The sequence below is a fragment of the Myotis nattereri genome, assembly GCF_964212035.1.
Source record: "Myotis nattereri genome assembly, chromosome: 21".
Classification (NCBI taxonomy): Eukaryota; Metazoa; Chordata; class Mammalia; order Chiroptera; family Vespertilionidae; genus Myotis; species Myotis nattereri.
This window is the reverse complement of record NC_138097.1, coordinates 7,057,996-7,081,201: the sequence shown is the minus strand read 5'-3', so window position 1 is coordinate 7,081,201 and position 23,206 is coordinate 7,057,996. Positions and strand designations below refer to the sequence as shown.

General features: G+C 40.1%; 1 long non-coding RNA gene across 1 annotated transcript; it reads left to right on the top strand.

Moving 5' to 3' along the window:
• The first annotated feature begins 18,931 nt into the window (after positions 1-18,931).
• On the top strand, positions 18,932-21,915 carry LOC308535895. The gene is made up of 3 exons (XR_013997315.1): positions 18,932-19,088; positions 19,886-20,080; positions 21,842-21,915. It is a non-coding gene; the product is annotated as an uncharacterized lncRNA (long non-coding RNA).
• Positions 21,916-23,206: the final 1,291 nt, after the last annotated feature.

Here is a 23,206-nt window from a genome sequence, read left to right as displayed (position 1 = left end):
TCCAAAGTCATACTTAATTTCCCTGGTCAATTTGATGAAATTTTCTGTTTATTTATCTAATTCAATATTATAGGATTCCTAGAGGCCCAGTGCACAAATTCGTGCACCAGATCAGACCAAAACCGGCTCTCCAACATACCCCAAGGGGTCCCAGATTGTAAGAGGGCACAGGCCAGGCCAAGGGACCCTGCTGGTGCATGATAGGGGCTGGAGAGAAATATGGGAGATTGGTCAGGTGGGGAGGGACCACGGGAGGGCTCCAGGGGCATGTCCAGCCCATCTTTCTCAGTCCCAATCAGTTGGATCCCAGCAGCAAACTAACCTAGCAGTCAGAGCATCTGCCCCTTGGTGGTCAGCGCACATCATAGAGACTAGTCAACTGGTTGACTGTTGGTCCCCTGGTGGTCAATGCACATCATAGGGAGCGATTGAGCAACCTTAGCATATCATTAGCATATTACACCTTGATTGGTTGAATGGCTGACTGGATGACTAGACACAAAGCATATTAGGCTTTTATTATATAGGACTAGAGGCCTGGTGCATGAAATTCGGAAACGGGGTGGGGTGGGGTGAGGTCTCTCAGCCTGGCCTGCAGCCTCTGGCAATCCAGGACCCCTCGGGGGATGTACAACTGCTGGTTTAGGCCCGATCCCACAGCAGGATCAAGCCTAACCCAGCAGTCAGACATCCCTCCCACAATCCGGGACCGCTGCCTCCTAACCTCTCACCTACCTGACTGCCTGATCACCCCTAACAGCTCACCTGCCTGCCTGATTGCCCCTAACCACTCTGCCTGTCTGCCTAATCATCCCTAACCACTCACCTGCTTGCCTCATTGTACCTAACTGCTCACCTGCCTGCCTGATTGCCACTAACCACTGGCTTGCCTGCATTGTCACCCCTAACCACTGAGCTGCCTGCCTGATCACCCCTAACAACTCACCTGCCTGCTTGATCACCCCTAACCACTTAGCTGCCTGCCTGATCACCCCTAACCACTCAGCTGCCTGCCTTATTGCCCCCAACTGCTCACCTCCCTGCCTGATTGCTCATAACCCCTCTGTCTACGTGCCTCATAGCCCCTAACCACCTCTGCCTCGGCCCCCACCATAGTGGCTTCATCCAGAAGGACGTCCAGGATGACGTCTGGAAGGTCGTTTGGCTGTCCGGTCTCATTAGTATCTTATGCTTTTATTATTATAGATACTCTTTCTTTTGCTGCCATAAAATGCTAGATAATGCATCTTTAGGAACTTTGGACAGATCATTAAACCTTGGTTTTATTCCCATTATCTGTGAATATGGGCTAAAGAAAGTAGATAACTACTTCTATGTCCTCTAGCTATAAGATTTTATAGTGACTGTGGCATTAGGGGAGCATTACATTAGCCAACAATCCATTGGTTTCACTCTGCTACAGTGTTGTGGTAAACTTTTGTTACTATTTATTATGAATACCACCACTTTTTTTGATGCCATTAAAGATCTTAAAGAAAAAAATTATAAAAGGCAATGGGGGAAGGAGTAGCTTCCTGCAGAAAGAGGATAGCTTCCTACTTGCTACTGACGCACATTGCCACATCCTCTAAATCTGGCTGTAATGCAAGACCCAGGTGGGAAAGAGGACACATTTTGCATTTTTTACTTTTACTTCTCTGTCTCTGCTAGATAAATGGGGTGCGGTGGATAAGGGGAATGTTAGGTAGCAAAGAGTGGATGTGATGTGAATAAGAGCTTAAAATTAAGACAGCCCTGTAAAATCTTGGAAAATTCTGCTTCTTTACTGAAACAGAAATGAAGCAGAATTTCAGCCTCAATGACCTATAATGATAAAAACACAAAATATTTTTATTGATTGAAGTCGTGGCAATTAAACTAAGAGCCAAATGATAAAATTAATGAAAACATAAACAGTGTTTTTAATGACAAAGCTAATAGCAATATCCTTAATATCAAACTTTCATCAAAGGTTGAAGAAGAAGAAAAGAAGCAAACAAGTAGTAAAAGGAAAGTGACAGGAAACAAGTATAATGCTGCTGCTGATGACAGTGATGCATGGAGTCAGCAAAGCAAAGGTGAACAAACTGAGAAGCAGCAGCTTCCTATTATGGAGAATGAAGATTCTGACAGGTAAGCCGACAGCAGTATTTAATGGTAGGTAATTATTCTTTTCCTGTAAAACAAATTCCAATTTGAGCAAATATTCATGATTAACACATTTTATATGTTTACTGGGGAGACTGATCCTTCCCTGGTAATCAGAAAAATGTAAATGAACAAACAATGAGATACCAATTTTTGAATGTAAAATGATATTTTATTTAAAAAATAACAATCAGAATTGGCACATGGGAGGAAAAGGCACTCCCCTGCACTACTGTTACATGAAATTGGCACATCTTCTTCAAATGGTAATTTAGTTTCAAAACTTCAAGTATGTCATTCCTTTGTCTCAATAGCTTCATTTCCAGAACTAGAACCTACAGGAAAATATGACTTGTATATACACACATGTACACATTCTAAGGACATCAATTATATATTATCAGCTATAAAATAAATACATCATGGAGATGTAATATACAGTTTGGTGACTATAGTGAATAATATGGTATTGCATATTAGAAAGTGGCTAAGAGAATATATCTTAGAAGTTCCTTTCAAGGAAAAAAAAATTCTGTATATATGTATAGGAACAGGAGTTACATTAACTGTGGTGATCATGTTGCAATATCTTATATACTAAAAGGGTAATATGTAAATGAACTGAACAGCAGAACGACCAGTGGCTATGATGTGCAGTGACCACCAGGGGGCAGATGCTCAACACAACAGCTGCCCCCTGGTGGTCATTGCGCACTCACAGGGAGAGCACCATTCAGCCAGAAGCTGGGCTCAGGGCTGGCGAGCGCAGGAGCAGTGGCAGGAGCCTCTCCCACCTCTGCTACAATAGGTCATTATATGCACTTTATATATATGTACATATATATATATTATGGCAGATGTTAAGGATATATAATATACATTTATGCAATAAGGATACTAACATAAATGTTACATATATACATATATATAAGTATATTTATTACAACATTGTTTACAAAAATGTTGTAGGTAGTGTAAATACCTATTTATAAGGTAATACATTATTATACCCATAAAATAATGTAGTATGCAGCCCCAGGAAAAATGGGGGTAATTCTAGCCTACAGTATACTGATTGTTTCACAATTGACTTATATTTAAAGCATTGGGTTTAATGTCATGTCTTAAGCAAATTTTGTGAGAATACTCTCAATATCTTTTCAGTTATAAAAGGAAGTTATATGCTACACTGTCACTCCACTTTGTTTGCACCAAAATTGCTAGTTACTAGATTTTTGTGTTTTGTTCCTAATACCTGAGTTCTCAAATATTGGGCACTCAAATTAATCTGAAAGCTGAGGGATTTCACAAGGCAACTTGTTCCATTTCTTATCTACAAACTTCAGCATATTGTGTAAAACCTATTAAAACACATCAAGGGATTAATCTGCTAGATGAGGGGCTGACAGACCTTTTCTCTAACGTGCCAGATGGTCAGTATTGTAGGCTTCACGAGCCATCGGGGTCTCTGAAATCTGTCATAGACACTAGGTAAAGGAGTGGGTGTGGCTGTGTTCCAATCAATCTTTATTTACAAAACCAGATTCTGGGCTGGATTTGGTGTGCAGGCATTCGTTTACTGACCTTTGCATTATAACCAAGGGGCTCCTAACTTAGTGAGTCTTCTTTTTGAAGGTACCCTGCATGCATGCCTTTATCGTTCCTTTCTTAGGAGAACAGATTTCAGTATGCACCACACCCAATTTTTCAACATATTACACAATTGACAAAAATGCAGTTTATAAAGTAAGAATAGTACCTGCATGTTTCCCCCTTTATTTTTGTTACAATTTAATATGACTAATTACAGTGTACTTTGTACATTTGAGTAGTGTAACATATTCTAGAGTTGGATGATTTTCATCTAGCAAGAAATCCTTCTGTCATCTTTGTAAGCATGAGAAACATCACAATCAGGTTATATAATATTATGTATCTAGAGAAATTTCATGGGTTCTTTTACTTGTATAGTATTGTAAATTTGGCATGTTTTTAACCATGGAATGCCACGGTGATATGAAAAAAACTTTTAAGTATTACAAAATACTTTCTAGTCACTATGAAAGGATTGAAAGCTACAGTTAACATGAAGAAGATGAGATCATTCAAAGTCCTTCAAAGAACTATCTGTACTCACTGATTCTAATTTCCCTTCCATGCACTCTTGAGCCCACTCTAGTAATTTTCAGTCCCCCCTCTTCTATAAAATTGTTTTTCTCGAGGTTAGTACTTGTTTTCCCTCTAATAAATCCAGACATAATGTTTTAGACCTGGTTTTACATAACCTATCAGCAATGTTTGACCCAATGGAAAACTCTTCTTTCATTTGGCTTTCAGGACTTTGAGTTTTCATGGGGTGAAAACACACTCACCTGGTTTCCCCCTTGCTTGCCTAGCCTGTCTCTTAGTGGTTTGGCTTCTCCTCATCTCCCACCTTTACACATTCAAATGTCCTGGGATTCAGTCTTTGGTCTTTTTTCTACCAAAATTGACTTTTACTACCTTGTATACACTAATGATCTTCAAAATATATCCCCAGCCCAGATCTCACTCCTTAATGCCAGACCTATATATCAAACTGTCAGCTTAATATCTCTTTTTAAAATATATATTTCTATGGATTTCAGAGAGGAAAGGAGAGGGAGAGAGAGCGATAGAAACATCAGTGATGAGAGAGAATCATGGATAGGCTGCCTCCTGCACACCCCCTACTGGGGATTGAGTAATGTGTCAGCAGATCTTGTGAGATTACTTTCAAAATACAGTGGAACCTGAATATAAGGGACTAATTCAGGCAAGGGGTATACATTAAAGATGAAATTCAGTTATATATAATAAAGTAGGTTTTCTGAATGTGTATGTGAAATAAATTTACACATTAGTTTACCTGCTTTTACATATGTAGACACATTTGTATGTATGAAAAGTTTAATTTCACAGAGAAGTTTTCCAAACGCATTATTGTTAATATATTCACCGTAGTTTTGAGACTGTAATAAGTATGCAATCTAAGTGGAAATAACCATTTTGCAGAAAATACATTTTAATTATATTTAACTCAACCAATGAACAATGTTCTAAAAACAAACAAAATTTAAATTTTATAAGAAGAGAAAAAAAGTTTTCCTTTTAATCGTCTTTGGATGATGATATATCCCGGCACTCCAACTGAGGTGTCACTTTAATGTGTGATTTTGAGGGGCTTGCTTTAGGTAATCCTGCTTTGAAAAAACTATACTGTGCTGCTGTTTTTTTAAAATAATTAACTCCCTAATGTTTTAAAAATGGGTTTAATGAAGCTGAATTTCATTATCTGGTGAATTGTCAATAAATGTTATTAGACTGTGGAGATGGGATCCAAGCGCTGATAACTTTGTGTTTGGGGCGTGTTGATTCTTCTTCCTCCTCGTCTTCACTTCCATCCTCATCCTCCCAGGTCATCGCCTCATCTGCTTCTTCACTTTCAGTCACAGCGTGATACCCAGGGTCACCTCCATCTTCTAACCACTGTAAAACACCTTCCTCAGCTACTTCTTCTCCACCAATATTCGGTGTTGTCCCGCAGTAATCAGTAACCTCCAGCCCTTCTAAATGCAAGTTTCCCTTCCTCGTCAAGCAAATTCTTCCAACCATTTTCCACGGTTTGCACTTTCACTTCTTTTCATGCTGCAGCAAAATTCAAAAATTGCTGATTTAAAATGGTAACTCTTTAAAACAGTAAGTTTTGTAAGGTATGCTGTCCTCTTGTATGTTCATTGTTACCTTCCTTCTGCAATACAACCACTACTTCCTCTAAAAACTTTCTGCAGCTATTCATTTGATTGCCATAATTATATTTTAAGGTCAGGGTTGGAATGATGTATTTAAGATATATACATAATTTTAACTTTATACTGAGTAGGTCTAGTAATTCCAATCACCAAGAATGAGCAAATGCTCATGGCTGGGGCACAGCTCAGTGCACTTGGGAATGAAGGCAGCACATGTTAAAACTTCTGCAGAAAGTCACTCCACTCACCAACAAACCCACCTACCGACACGCCATGTGGTGTGATCACATCCTGATCATTTGCCGAACACTGTTTAAGAGCAGTGTCTCATGGATTTAAATACTCAGACTATGTTTGTCGATAAGTGGTGAAATTACTACAGTGGTTTTACAACATATGGCCTATTTTATAAAATTTGTTAAAAATAACTGTGAATTAATTACACAAATAACCTGTTAATATAATTATAAGCAAATCTTGGTTGTATTTTTAATTTAATGGTTTCATTCGTTTATTTTCACACATGACATACAGACTAGAGTTTTATCTGTTAATTCCGAAGTCTGTTAATTTTAGGTCCACAAAAATCGAGAGTTTACTGTACCAGTATATCCAGAATCCAATCACATCTTCCAGGCCAGGTCACTACCATCAACTATTTAGATCAGCTTAATAGTCAGCTAATTGATTTTCTTCTTACTTTTTTATTTCTCCCTCCTTCCCTCCCTCCCTCCCTCCCTCCCTCCCTCCCTCCCTCCCTCCTTCCTTCCTCCCTTCCTTCCTTCCTTCCTTCCTTCCTTCCTTCCTTCCTTCCTTCCTTCTTTCCTTCCTTCCTTCCTTCCTTCTTCCTTTTTCCCTCCCTCCCTCCTTGCCTCTCTCCTTCCCTTTAATTCTTATTTACTTTCTTACCATCAATTCTAGTCTTGTGTTCAATTCTAAACACAGTGGGCCTGTTAAAAGATAAGTCAGATTGTATTGTTCCTCTGGTCAATACCTTCTAATTGTCTGTTTCACTCAAAGTACATGCCTCGCACAGGCCTTCCCAACTGGGGATTGAACCCCAAACCTGGGTAGGCGCTGTTCCATCTGCTATGTTCAAAATGAAAACTATTTCATAGTCAATAAATAGAGACTTATTTTTGAAGTTTGGGTCAAGAGGAATTGTTGAATAATTGCTCTCAGGAAGATCCTTTTTAATATGTTTTAATTAATTTTAGAAAGAGAGGGCAGGAAAGGGAGAGATAGAAACATCAATGATGAGAGAGAATCATCAATCAGCTGCCTCATGCATTCCCATTCCTAAGGATCATGCAGCAACCCTGCATGTGCCCTGACTGGGAATTGGTCTGGTGACCTCTTGGTTGATGCTCATCCATTGATGTTTAGTGTCTAAATGTTTAGTTTTACCTAGGAGAGTAATTTGTATAACTGTATGTAGGTTATAATTTTATTTTAATCCTCACCCAAGGGTATATTCTTAATGATTAGAGAGACAGAGACAAACATCAGTGTGAGGGAGAAAGGTCCAATGGTTGCCTCCTGGTATGCTTCCCGTCCAGAGACTGAGCCCAAAACCCAGGTAGGTGCCTTGATGTGGAATCAAACTGGCAACCTTTTGGTGTATAAGATGATGCTCCAATCAACTGAGCCACCCAGCCAGGCTTTTTTGAACATTTGTGGAGTTATATAATCATGATATTCTTATGCATGCATTTATTCCATAAAAAAGTAAGTATACTTTTCTTTTGGTAAATTTAGCTTTTTATATTAAGATTAGATACAAAAGTTACCAAGTAATTTCATTTTCAAAGAAAACCATAACTAATTGGATTCTTGCCATTTTCTAACTATGTATATGATGACATGCAGGTATTTTATTTTTTCTATTTTCTACTTTTTCCAGTTTTGTTGAGCTATAATGGACATTAACATTGTATATTTTGAAGGGATACAGTGTGTTTATTGGATACACTTTTATGTTGTTAAATGATTACCACGGGATTCTTTGTTCACATTTCCATTACATCACATAGTTACCCATTCTTTCTTCGTGGTGAGAACATTTAGGTCTACTCCCTTAGCAACCTTCAAGTATATAATACAGTGTTGTTAACTATAAGCACCATGCTGCACATCAGGCAGGGTGTAATCGTATATGAACATATATGACATTTATTTAAATAATGCTGGCAATATGAGAGAGCAGGAGGTCATCCAAGAAAATCTATTCTGTACCCCCACACCACACGCCAGCTGTTTATATGGGGTAGAAAGACAAAGATTACATGGGGAAGTAGGCAAAAGAAATAAGAATGGGTATGGTGCAAATGCAATAAAAATGGATATTACAGGCATGGGGCAGTATGCAGAAGGAATAAAAATGGGTATAATGGTTAAAGATTGCACCAATGAATGCTGGGACTCCAGTGTTTCATCAACAAGGTGGTTAATCTTTCCATGATAACAGGTAGTTAAGGAGGATGGACCACATTTCCTGGTTAATTTCCAAGTCCAAGGGGGGTGGGGGGAACTCCCTGCCAGATGAGAATATGTTTTCTTTAATTGGCACAAAAAAAACCCCGGTTAACAGAGCACGACTAATATTTGTTATAACTATAGCTGGTCTCTGCAATCTATTTCTGCCTCTAGCAGTAGGATTTCCTTCTTTCTCTTTCCCTGGAAAAATTCCACTGTGTGTGTGTGTGTGTACATATATATGTGTTTACACACATTTACTATATAAACACACATATACATGTACATTCACATACTAAATACACATACATACATACATACATACATACACACCACATCCTCTTAACTGTTCATTAATTGGTGGACACATAGGTTATCCATCTTGGCTATTGTGAATAAGGCTGCAGTGAACATGGGAGTGCAGCTATCTCTTTGAGGCGGTGATGAAAAATGTATGACTACTCTCTAAATGTTTGTTAAATCCATTGGTCTAATGTTTGGTTCAAGGTTAACATTTCCATCTCTTCACACTGAGCCTTTAAGTGTCTTTAAGGATGAATTGAGCCCTGGCTCATTTGTGTGGCTCATTTGGTTGCAGCACCATCCCTTACACCAAAAGTTTATTGGTTTGATTCCCAGTCAAGGCATATACCTAGGTTGTGGGTTTGATCTCTGGTTTGGCTATGTATGGGAGGCAACCAATCAATGTTCTCTCTCACATTGATGTTTGTCTGTCAGTCAGTCTGTCTGTCTGTCTCTCTTTCCATTCCCCTCTTGCTAAGACCACTGGGCATAATCTCAGGTGAAGATTTAAAAAATTAAGAAAATGAATGAATTTAGTCTCTTGTAGACAGCATATAGTTAGGTCTTATTCTAATCCGTGAAGATATTCTCTACTTTTTGTCTTTTTATTGAATTTATTGAGGTGTCTCTAGTTAACAAAGTTACACAGGTTTCAGGTGCACATTCTACAACACATCATCTGTACACTGCATTCTGTGTTCACCACCCCAAGTTATCCTATGCCATTTGATTGGAGAATTCAATCTATCTACAAAGTAATTATTGGCATGTAATGACTCACTAATGCTATCTAGTTGTTTTGTGGCAGTTTTGTAGTTTCATTGTTCCAGTCTTCCTCTCCTGCCGCCTTCTTTTGTGAATTGAAAATTTTCCATAGTGTGCTTTGATTCCTGCTCTTTATCTTTTGTGAATCTGCTGAAGATTTTTGCTTTGTGGTTACCATGAGATTTATATAAGACATCTTACAACAGTTTATCTTATGTGAATCACATCATTGGTTATATTTAACTGCAGATGTATCTTAAGAAAAGAAAAAGAGAAGAGACAAAAAGGTGATCTGATATGTGAAAAATATAGGGTGCAGTTAAGAAAGAAAGAAGAGCACTCTATTAAAGAAGTTGAAATGAACTCACCACTTGAAACCACGATTAGAGCAAAAGACATCACACTGGCGATTATAAGAGACAATGAGGTAAATTTATCTTTGGGGAAAATCTCTTATTTCTAACAGTACTTCGTCAATAGTTATAGCCTGTCATTTAATGTATATTATTAATTAAAAAAAATATTCTCATTCAAAATGTGAACTGTGACCTTTATGATTTCAACTATTATTAACTTATTACTGTCCTTGGCATCTAATAGATGCTCTGTGAATGTTTTCTAAATGAAGAAATAGAAAATAAATTGAGCCTACCCATTAACATAAATGTTCATTATGACTCTTAGTAAATGTTAACATACAAGCTAAGTTGCCTTGAGACGGTGATGGAACTAGTCAAATGTTCAGAAAGAAATTTTCTTTCAGTATACTGTATTTTTGCTCTATGACAAATGTAGCTATCACTTAAAATTTCAGTTTTTCATGGAAAGGAAAGATCCTTGTGCTTTAAAAGGCTACATCCTTTTCACAGTTTACGTAAGGTACTGCTCTTAAGCTTTGGAATTTTTTTTAATGAAATGAGACCGAAAACTAAATGAAATGTGACCCTATCAGTGGTCGGCAAACTCATTAGTCAACAGAGACAGATATCAGCAGTACAACAATTGAAATTGCTTTTGAGAGCCAAATTTTTTAAACTTAAACTATACAGGTAGGTACATTGTCATTAACTTAATTAGGGTACTCCTAGGCTTAGGAAGAGCCACACTGAAGGGGCCAAAGAGCCGCATGTGGCTCACGAGTCGCAGTTTGCCGAGTCGCAGTTTGCCGAGCACGGCCTAGGTTGTAGAAGAGCAAAATGTATCTTCATCCCTTACTCAGAGGCGACCTTCTGGAGAACAGAACGCCAGCATATTACAAGATGGCCTGTGGACTAAAGGGTCCTAGGTTCAATTCTGGTCAAGGGCATGTACCTTGGTTTCTGGCATGTCCCCAGTAGGGGGTGTGCGGGAGGCAGCTGATCGATGTTTCTCTCTCATCGATGTTTCTAACTTTCTATCCCTCTCACTTCCTCTCTGAAAAAAAAAAATCGAGAAAATATATTTTTGAAAAAGAAATAACCTATAAAAAATGAACTCTGAGGTAGTTTATTTAGGCCTTTTCAAATGTATGTATGTGTGAGTTTGTATATATTTTAAAAAACAATACTGTACACATGGAAACAAGAGGATTTAAAAAGCATATGAGAGAGAGAGAGAGAGAGGTGTGGCTTTTGGTGCCCATTCGATAAAATGATATTGCTAATTCAAATCCATTTGTCTCAACCAGTGGCATACACAATGGCCTCATCCAAAGAGAAGGCTTTTAATATTTACCATAGGAATCAATGTGTTGTCCATGATCTCAAAGGTATTGCGACTAACAACAAATGTTCCAGATTTTGGTGCTGATTTCATTTCCTTGATATATTCATATAGAGGTTAGTTTTCACTTCCAGTGATGGTAAGGAGGAAAGTACAGCAGGTGCAGAGATCATATTTTAGATGTCATTCTTCTACTTTAGAGAAAATTAACAATTTGTTCTAAGTAGCATCCCATGTTAATAGAAGGGACTTCTGAAGAGAATGCAGGCCATCTACACTAATAAAAGAGAAACATGGTAATTGGCGTACGACCGCTACCATTTTCATTGGCTAATCAGCGAGATATGCAAATTAACTGTCAGCCAAGATGGCAGCCGGCAGCCAGGCAGCTTGAAACTAACATGAGGCATGGTTGCCTCAGTGACGGAGGAAACCAACGTTCCCCACCTGCAGCTGAAGGCCTCTGAGCCTGCAGTTTCAAACATTGTAACAAATACCGCCGGGCTTCAGCCAGCGGGATCACAACATTGTAAGCAAAGGCCAGAAACCTACTTTCAGCAGCGGAGGCCTAAGAGCTGGAGCCAATCCTCAAGCTAAAGCTGGCCCAGAATAAAAAAAAAAAAAAAAAAAAAAAGGAAAAAAGAAGCGGTTGGGAACTTCAGTCACTCCCAGACTGAAAACAGCCCTCAGCCCCTCAGCCAGACTGGCCAGGCACCCCAGTGGGGACCCCCACCCCGAAGGGTGTGTGACCAGCTGCAAACAGCCATCATCCCCTCACCCAGACTGGCCAGGCACCCCAGTGGGGACCCCCACCCTGAAGGGTATGTTACCAGCTGCAAACGGCCATCATCCCCTCACCCAGGCTAGCCAGGCACCCCAGTGGGGACCCCCACCCTGATCCAGGACACCCTTCAGGAAAAACCAGCCGGCTCCCACCCGTGCACCAGGCCTCTATGCTATATAGTAAAAGGGTAATATGCCTCCCGGCACTAGGATCAGCGTGACAGGGGGCAGCACCCAAACCCCCTGATCGGCCCTGCTCTTTGTGTGACAGGGTGCGGCACCCCACCCCCCCCCCCCACGGGCCCTGCTCTGTGTGTGACGGGGTAGAGCCATAACCTCCCCATCGTCCGTGCCCTGAGTGTGACAGTGGCGGCGCCACAACCCCCTGATTGGCCCTGCTCTGTGGGTGATAGAGGGCGGCACCCCCAACCCCTGATCCGCCCTGCTCTGTGTGTGATAGGGGACGGTGCCCCAATTCCCCTATCGGCCCTACTCTGTGAGTGACAGGGGGGAGCTCCCCAACCCCCTGATGGGCCGTGCTCTGTGCATGACAGGGTACGGAGCCCCAACCCCCCTGATGGGCCCTCCTGTGTGCATGACAGGGGGCAGCGCCCCAAACCCTGATTGGCCCTGCTCTGAGCATGACAGGGTGGCGCCGCAACCTCCCCATCGACCCTGCCTTGAGTGTGACAGGGGGCGGTGCCCCAACCCCCCAATCGGCCCTACCCTGAGCGTGACTGGGGGTGGCATCGCAACCTCCCGATCCGCCCTGCTCTGTGCATGACAGGGGGCGGTGCCCCAACTCCCCAATCGGCCCTGCTCTGAGCCCAACCAGGGGCTGCACCTAGGGATTGGGCCTGCCCTCTGCCACCAGGGAGCAGGCCTAAGCCAGCAGGGCGTTATCTCCCGAGGGGTCCCAGACTGCGAGAGGGCACAGGCCAGGCTGAGGGGACCCCCCCTTCCCCCTCAATTGCACAAATTTTTGTGCACCAGGCCTCTAGTAATATATATTTAGTGATCATTTATTGGTAAGTAATTTATTCCTAGTAAAGTAGATCAGTGGAACCACCCTCCCCATATCACAGTTAATACTAATTTAAACATCATGAACAAGAAATAAAGGTTATTGAAGCAGCAAAGAATCTCACAGTTTTCTAAAAAGAGCTCTGTAAATTTTATATTATTCACTACCTGTTTTTTGAAAAATAGGCTTCTTTTGTGTTTCCGTATCTACACTAAAGGAGAACTATGGATTGGTGCAAGACCACAATTGTAGAGTCTGAAAACCTGGGGGAAATCCTGAACTTGCTTATATGTTTAACCCCTCCATTCCAGATTGTGATAACTGAATGAGTTCATTGATGGATGTAGAAGTGCTCAGGAAAATGCTGGATTATCAGTTATTAGTAGAGATAGTTTTTATAAATGACTATGAAAGTATTAGAAAAGTAGAATATCTATGGGATAATATTGGGGATAAAGAATTTTGGGAAATTTAGTTTATCCTATTATAGGCATGGTTAATACTCTTACTGTGGGGTATGTTCAGACTGTAATCTCAATTTGTAAGTGTAATTAGAATTATTAATCTTTTACTTAAATGCATTATGGGCTTGTGGTGATTTAGAAAAACCCTTTCTAATTCTGAGACTCTTAAAATTCTGTTGTGTGTTTTTCCACTTGAAAATCCATCATATAATATTATATTTTTGAACTTTGGGGAATTTGTGCTTGTATAAAGTTAGAGGTTTGGATCCAAATCTATTTTTTTCCAGTGAGATATCCACCTATTGCAACCTTTTATCATAACACAGGTTATTCTTTAATTTCAGAGGCGATCATGACGTGTCATTTCAGTGTTTTAGCTCACAGTCTCCTTTGTGTCCCTCAGGTTTCTGGGAGTTCTGAAAAAGAAAAATGTCGATTGGATGAAAAGCGCATGTTGTGGGATGAAATTGCCAAGCTGAGACTGGAAATGGACTCAGTAAAAAATCAGACCCTGGAAATGGGAAAAGGATATTTTGAGGACGTTGCAATTGGCAAAGAAAAGAAGGACCATCCTCAAAGGACAATAACAGAAACAGAATCTCAACACAATGCGCAGCTTGAAGTTCTGAGAGCTGAGGTTAGGATGCTAAACCATAAACTGGAGATGGAACAACAAAACCGAGGAAGACTGGAAGCACAAGTTGAGTCATACCGGTCTAGACTAGCTACAGTTGTACAGGACCATGAGCATTGTCAGGCATCCAAAAGAGAGCTACAACTGGCTTTCCAGAGAGCAAGAGATGAATATTTTTGTTTATGGGACAAAATGAATTTGGATATGTCTAACCTAAAACATAACAATGAGATTCTTTCTCAACGACTTTCTGAAGTGGAAAGTAAAAACAGTAGCTTAGAAATTGAGCTTCACCACATGAGAGATGCTCTCAAAGAAAGGACATTGGTTTCAGAAGGTGTAGAAAGAGACCTCAGTCAAAAACAGTGTCAAAAGGAGGAAACTGAACACGTGTATCAAAAGGAGCCAGGTGGAGTGGATAAAGACATTGGACAGCAGGAATCCTTCATGGAGAGGCTATCTCAGCTACAGAGTGAAATGATGTTGCTTCAGCAGCAACTGGATCAGGATCACAACCAAGCTGACAGAGAAGAAAAGACGGTAATTAACACCCAAGATCAGATTCAGATTCGGGATATCATAAAAATATTTGATCGTAAAAATCAAAAGTATGTTCTTCGGCTGCATGGAATAATGATGGACTTAATCACCAAATGGAATGGTTTTAAAGAAACAGTATATCAGTATGAAAATACTAATGCAGAAAGAAATGTAAGTATCCAGACACATAAGTATTTTTCAAATTTCCTAAGAGAAAATTCAGAGTAATATTTGATGATGGCTAAATGCTGAATCTAGTTGAATATTAAAAACGTAGAGACTATAGCCCTAGCTGGTTTGGCTCAGTGGATAGAGCATTGACCGAGGACTGAATTGTCCCAGGTTCAATTCTGCTCAAGGGCACATGCCCGGTTGCAGGCCCAGTCCCTAGTAGGAGTGCAGGGGACAGTCAATCAATAATTCTTTCTCATCTTTGATGTTTCTATCTCCCTCTCCCTCTCCCTTCTTCTCTGAATTATATATATATATATATATATATATATATGGTATAGTTTATAAATGTGTTTGCTCTGTCAGCTTCAAAGCAGACATTGTATCCAGTAGAAGAACATTAGACCTGATAGATGCTTTGTTTTGAGTAAAGACATTTGCTGCCCATGAAATTTTAAGAGGTTACATTATAGACTATTAATAGATATAGATTTATATTAATAATTTGGTCTTACATTGATAGCATAATAATTTTAATCTTTCTGTCACCAAATTTAAAACCATTAGGAAGTAGATAAATGGAAATGCTCTACCTAAAATGAGTATTTTGAAATTAAGATTCAATTAAGTGGATTAATTTGACAGCTAAGTTCAGATTTCCAGATGAACTGAAATGTAGATGCTGTATCATATAGTACCTTTCCTTCAGTAGCATCTTATATACTTGAGTTGGTATAATGTTATTTTTATTCATGCCAATTTGAATTAAATTTGGAAATATTTCAGTCTCAAGTAATATATTCATATGACCTCTCAACCCTTTTCAAGGCATCTACTTTTCGTTACATCATAATTTGGGACAAATATGATGAGTTTTTGCAAATCTATACTTGATTTAATCTTCCCCCTACTATTTATAATATTCTTTGAATACTTTTACAAATAATGTGCTTATGTTTCTCATTTTGAGGCCTAATTACTATCATTTGGGGATAAGTTTGTCCAACACAGAGAGAATTGTAGCTCTCTGTGATTCATTACCTTGGCATTGGATCTCCATTTCAGATTAGTGAGGGCTGGCAGGGTTTATGTGTAGCAGGAAGGGAGGTGAAGGCCTGATTACCTAGGGCCTTGAAGGCCATTGGAATGACTTTCCTTCTAAGTTAGGAACCTATTGGGAGGATTTGAGCAGGAGATTGAATGTGTGAGGAACTCAAAGTTAATTGAAGACTCTGGTTAAAAAATAAATAAAAAGAGAAAATTTTCCATAATATCGAATTTACTACCACTTGATCCACCTAATGCCCATTTCTCTTTGAGATGTTAGTAGATTGTAAAGCTTTGAGATTTATGGGGGAGGGGGATTGAGAGTGGGACTGAATCAGCTGTCTGATGAGGCAGGAGGGTTAAATTTTCTGTGACTTTACCCTGATTAAGCAAACAGGAGCATGTCCATATGAGGAAAAGAAGGTGAATTGATGTAGCTGGTGATATTTTTCCAGTCATAGATGATTGTCATAACATTATGATAATAATATATGACTCTAACAAGATATACCCAGGGTAGGGCAAAAGTAGGTTTATAGTTGTTTGTATGGAGAACAATCCAATAATTAGTCAATTAGTAACATAATTTAAAATAATCTGATTTATAAAATCAGTAACAGAAATATCTTCCTAGGCAACTGTGAGACAACTTCAACAAGAACTGGCTGATACCAAGAGAAAACTATCTACAACAGAGACTTTTCTGGAGATTGAATCACCTCATCATATGCATTTAGAAGATAAGAAACCAGATTTCAAGAACAAGCTAGATCAAAGCAGAAGTCAAGTATGTATGAAATTTAACCTGTCATCAGTTAATCTATAGCTGGTTAAATAATATAAAGTGTTTTAGGGTACTACTATTCATGGCAGCTTTCTTGTGTATTTCATTGTGGTTAATATATGTAAAGCCAATGTCCCTAATGACCAGACTGACCAAATGACCAGACTGACCAAACGACCCGTCGCCGTGAGGTGGCATTGACCACTTGCTGGTCTCTCCCCACAGCCCACGAGAGGGGTCAGGCGGGACTGGGAACTGGTGAGCAGGCTGAACTGCTGACCTCTTGGCCTTCCTGCCCCCCAACCCGAGGCTCCGATGGACCAGCGATGGTGAACAGGGGATCGGGGTGGGTGGCGGGAGGACCAGGCTGACTGTCAGGCCTTTGGGATCACCAGCTCATCCCAGGCTGCTTGGAGGCTCAGGCCTGGGGGAAAGAAGGAGCCAGCAAATTCATCTCCATGCGCGTGCCTTCCTTACCTCTTGTTATGTCCTTCATTTTGAGGTCTATTTTGTCAGACACAGGTATTGCTACCCCAGCTTTATTTTTCCTTTCCATTTGCCTGGCAGATATTTTCCATTCCTTCACTTTCAGTCTGTGGGACTCCCTTGTTCTGAGGTGGGTCTCTTGTATACAGTGTGTATATGGGTCATGGATTGTCTCACCAGCTGTTTAACTCGCCAATTCCGAGTGGATGTTATTCGACTTAGCTGTCCCTTCTATCTGCTCCGTGAGAAGGCGCAGGACACGTCCACCTATTTGGCCGCCATTTGAAAACCAGCATTCTGTTCTCAATGTCAGTATCTGTGCCAGTTACTTATTGCTGCTTAATAAACCACCTCCAAACCTCGTGTCTTAACGCAGCACTTACCTGGTGCACAAATCTGCAGTGCGTCCAGCTCATTTCATTTCCACTTGCCACCAGCTGGGAAGACTTGAAGCTGGGAAGTGGAATCATCTACAGCAGCGCTTCTCAACCTTCCTAATGCCGGGACCCTTTAATACAGTTCCTCATGTTGTGGTGACCCCCAATCATAAAAGTATTTTCATTGCTATTTCATGACTGTAATTTTGCTACTGTTTTGAATCGTAATATAAATATCTGATATGCAGGATGTATTTTCATTGTTACAAATTGAACATAAAGCATAGTGATTAATCACAAAAGCAATATGTAATTATATATGTGCTTTCTAATGGTCTGAGGCAACCCTTGTGAAAGGGTCGTTCGACCCCCAAAGGGGTCACGACCCGCAGGTTGGCGATCCACAGGTTGAGAACTGCTTATCTAAAGGCTTGTTTGTTCATGGGCTGGTCAGGTGCAGTGGGCTTTTGGCTGGGACGCTCCCTGGGGCAGTCTCAGCTGGACACCGGTATGAGGCCTGACCATGTGGCCGGGGCTGCTTTGTTATTCACAACGTGGTGGCTGGGTTCCCAGAGTGAGCTTCCCTGGGGAGAGAGTCAGAGGGCACCAGACACATCCATCACCATTATCACTGACCTGCCAGCAAGTGTGTTGTTGATGGTGATGATGTTGTTTTGTTTACTATGTTCCCTTATTTTGTGGGAAGTAACAAAGAATTTCAAGACAGCATTATTGAGTTAAGCCTCCCACGCCCACTTTTTTGGTTCTAAAAAAAATGTAGAGTTTATGGAGCTAAACTTTAACAGTAAGAGTTTTAATTTCTCCGTAATCCAGGGAATCATTTCTTCTTGGAATGCAATTCTAATTAGCACCAAATGTTTTTGGTTCAGTAAAAGACCTATGGCATTAGAATCCATATTTGTAAGAGTCATGAATTAGTCTCATTTTGAAAGTCTTATCTTGGGAAGCATTTGATGACAGTTCTGAAAACCACAATATGATATCTCTAAAACTTTTTTAAAGATTGTGAAGAGGTAAGATGGGGGAAGAGGTAAGAGACTTTCTACTAAGGGCCAACGGGTAGTCATTTTGTGGAGGAAAGACATGAAACAGTCATAGAAAAAGGAGCATAAAGTCAAGTGCAGATGTTGTGGGGCAAAGGCGGCACCAGTAAATGTATTTTTGTGACTCCTGGTCATTTTAACTTTGGTTTTGATTCTGAGTAATTAAGGTTCCACCATACAGATAACATGCTATTGCCATTGAATTAATTTCAAAATGTCATACTGGTGAACACACCTTCATAACCAAACTAGATCCTTTTCTTCATGCAGAATGATGATCTTATTGGAAAACTGCAACCGTCATCTTCAAACTGTATATGTCTGGATGAAGAAAAGACAGCTCAAGAGGAGTTATCGAGGGAAGCACTTCTAAAGGAATGTAAAGAACTAGAGGCTGAGATAGAGCAGAGGAAACAAATGGTAAAAATGCTGAGAAGATATCAGGACAAGCATATGGCGGAAGACTTTGAAGTAGAAAAGCATACACCGAATCTTGATGAATTGGTAAAGGATATAACAGACAACATGACACAACTCGACTTATTTTTACAGGTTAATTTATTGATTTAATGTGCTATAAATCACTTCACTGCAAATTATGTTTCTGATAAATACAGGGGTTTTGCCTTTCCTTTACTTCCTTTAATGGCAATTTATTTTACAGATTTCTGGAAAGAAGGTGGCATTTGTTTTCCCTTTTTAGTATTTCAGTTTCCATCATTATTATCACTGAATTGATCTTTCTGAATGATTCTTAGCGGAGGATCATTTTATTTTTAAGACCAGTTGATGTTAAACAAGACTATTTGAAAGAAAAGGGGGCCCTGACCGGTTTGGCTCAGTGGATAGATTGTTGCCCTGTGGGCTGAACGGTCCCGGGATCGATTCCGGCCAAGAGCATGTACCTTGGTTGCGGGCACATCCCCAGTCGTGGGTATGCAAGAGGCAGCTGATCAACGTTTCTCTCTCATCAATGTTTCTAACTCTCTATCCCCTTCCCTTCCTCTCTGTGAAAAATCAATAAAACATTTTTTTTTTAAAAAAAGGAAGGGGAATGTGATTTAAAAATTGTTCCATACTCTTGAGTTAAGTTATATCCTTCTACTTTAAAATTTTTAAACTGATTCTATTATTCCTTGATTTATCAGTTTACACGAGTACTAATAGAAGAATGATTAACCTTATAACTCAGATTTAATTCAGTGGACATTGATGATAAATATTTTAAATGTCAGCTTTTTTTCACACTTAAAACTGACCTCTGAGTTGTTGACTCAAAACTAAAGAAGGCAATTGTAACTGTTCATGTTATACTTACTTTAAAAATGTATCCTTTTTGTTTGCTTTAGACACAAAGAGCATCTCAAGAAATCTCAGAGCCGTTAACATGTACTCGTAATGCTTCACATAGAAGTCATCTGGAACTCAGAACTCCGCTTTTGCAAACTTCTCAAGATGATAGCAGAAAGAGAATCAGAAAAACACATGTGACTCTACCAAGAAGTATTGGAACGCAGCAAATGATTGGAAAGGAAACAAACTTTGTAAGTCAAATGCAGAATCAGAGAAAATAAATTTAACTCAGTAATTAGCCTCTAAACTTAAAACATAATTACTATTGTGCCAGGTTCATGAGATTAGTGGGGCGTGAAAGCTAACTAAATAGTATAACTTTGGCAAATGAACTTACCATTCAGATGTTCTTCCAGGACAGTTGCATCTCTCCTCCTTTTTTGGTTTTACATGCCTTTAATTTTTTCCCCTTAATATTTTCATACAGTTAACCTGATCTACCAGTCGTTAAGCTGAATGTCTTGAAGCTCTAAAATTTAGCAATCCTATATAATAAAAGGCTAATATACAAATGGACCAAAAGGTGGAACGACTGGTCGCTATGATGCGTACTGACCAGCAGGGGGCACAAGCTCAATGCAGAAGCTGACCCCTGGTGGTCATTACGCACCCACAGGGGGAGCACTGCTCAGCCAGAAGCTGGGCTCATAGCTGGCGAGTGCAGCGGCAGTGGCAGGAGCCTCTCCCACCTCCACAGCAATGCTAAGGATGTCCAACTGACAGCTTAGGCCAGAGATGGCGAACCTTTTGAGCTCAGCGCGTCAGCATTTTGAAAAACCCTAACTCTGGTGTCATGTCACATATAGAAATTTTTTTATATTTGGAACCATAGTAAAACAAAGATTTATATTTTTGATATGTATTCTATATATTTAAATGCCATTTAACAAAGAAAAATCAAACAAACAAAAGGAGTTCGCATGTCACCTCTGACACGCATGTCATAGGTTCGCCATCACTGGCTTAGGCCATCTGGCGGACATCCCCCGAGGGCTTCCAGACTACAAGAGGGCACAGGCCCAGCTGAGGGACCCCCCACTCCGAGTGCATGAATTCCGTGCACCGGGCCTCTAGGACTATTATAAAATCGCTTGCCAGAATTCCCCTAAATAGAAACATTTAAGATAACAACTTAAACACAATGGGTTAAGTTACTCCAACACAATCAGGTGCTTGGTAAATTTACTTTCTTGATTGTGACCTTTGCTATTATCACTAGAGGGCGTCTTTAGACAAACTGTCCTTTATAGTTTTCTACTCTATATAAAGACATACATGTTAACTAGGGAAAGATTAACGTAGGGGTGAGGGGCAGTAAATTGACAAAGTGGCTAAAAATAATGTGATCTGCAGGAGGAGGGTGTGGGGAAGACAGAAAGGGCAGATCCCACCTCCAACGCCTTGGTAACAATGTTATAAGCAATGGCCTCTGGAGCTGTTTTCGGTCATTTGATCACCAGCCAGGCTATCTTGTTCTCCTTAGAGGTTGTTGCTCTAAATTATGCCTCAGTGTCAAATGATTAACATCTCCAAGGTAATGAGTGTATTGTACAAGGGTGGTGAAGGCAAATGCTTGGCAATGACTTTGAGGGATTTTTAAAAAAATCTCTAAAGTGGCTACTAAGTATGTCCAAGGGCATCTTCAAGGATCCTGTAAGTACCGCCCTTCCAGAGGCAGCAAGTATTACCCGATAAGCCATCTGCATCGCTGACAGCCTCCTGACTTTGGATTCCTTAGCTGGGACCCCCTCTCCCCACTCCCTAGAAACATAAGTACTTTTCAGAACAGTTTAGAACCTATACTTGAAATCGAGTAGCTCTGCTCTGACACATTTTCATTGTTAAAATGCAATTTAATGAGAAATTCCAATTATTATTGTGGCTATTTAAAAAATGCAAGTCATTGAGGGAAAAATAAAATACTAAGCATCTGCTGTTTACCATCCTCACAGGGCTCAGAAGCAGCCAGCAGAGGGCAGCACCGAAGTGCTCCTTCTGGCAGGAACAGCAGAGCAGATGACTGAGCACTGCTAACAGGAGGCCGGTCCTGGAGACACCTGGTGGTGGGAATCCTGAGGACAGCTTTGCAGGCAATAGGAAACTTGGTGTTCCTCCTCTGAGGATCTTTCTTTATGCACCAAATAAACTTGTAATACTAAACTGTTCATATTTGTCTTTAAGTGAAAATTTTTGCCATCTTCTTACATAGAGAACATTCTTAATTGCTACTTTCCTTAAGCATTTTTATTTCAGTTTTTGTAAAATGTCTTACTGAGCAGTTGTACATTTTCTAAATAGTGAAATGAAGGAAATACTTGAATTTTTATTTTATATATTTGCATTTTTAAGTGAAGTTCACTTATGTCTACATCTTGCCAGCCCTTGAATGACTGATGACTAAGATGGAAATGTCAGGCCATCTTGACATAGCAACTAGCTTTTGTTGCGTATAAGTTATTAATATATCCATTCATTATCTCATTCATTGAGCTTTTTAGTTCCATAATTCGTTTGGTTCATTTTATAGTTTTCATCTCTTTGGTAAGGTCCTTCTTTTGTTCACTAATTTTATTCCTGAGCTCATTGAAGTGCCTTCTTGTATCTCATTGAGTGTCTCCATGACTGCTGTTTTGATTTCTCTCTCCCTTATATCACAATCACCCATTATTTTGAGTTCCTTTCTGGAGAATATAGTCATTGTCTTTCTGTGTAATTGTTACCTTGGTGGTCCATGCTGCTTGATGGGTTGTTCCTCTGCTGGCACATTTGAAGTGGTGAGCACTTTTCTTATTTAGGAACATTTTCCTTTCCACAATTCAGCAGGTTGATAATTAGAGGTCTTTCTTTAGCTGTCCAGTAGGTGGCCGGATAGCACAGTTTTTGTTCTCTCTTACCTGTACTACTTAAGCTTGGGAGTGGCACTTCTCCTCACTTGCTCAGTAAAGCATTGGCACAAGGTTGCCACTGAATTAATTAGATGGAGTCAGAGCCTAATCATTCACCAAGTCCTGATTCTGGTTGTGCCATGGGGATTGTTTCCATCTCTCCTGGGCAGGACAGGATTCTGATTTCCCAAGTACATTTAGCCAATGTAGAGTCATTTGTTGTTCTTCAATTCATTTATTTGCTGTTTTGTGTTGTTTTCTTCTTCTCCTGGTGACCTGGGGATAACCATTTAGCCACTGGGCGCAAAAAGAACAAAGGGAAGAACAAAGACAAGTGTCCATTGGCCCGCCCGGCTGTGTTGAAACGCTTTCAGTCCTCATCTTCCTTGAACATCCCGCCCCCTTCAAAATAGGTTCTCCCTTTTCCCGGTA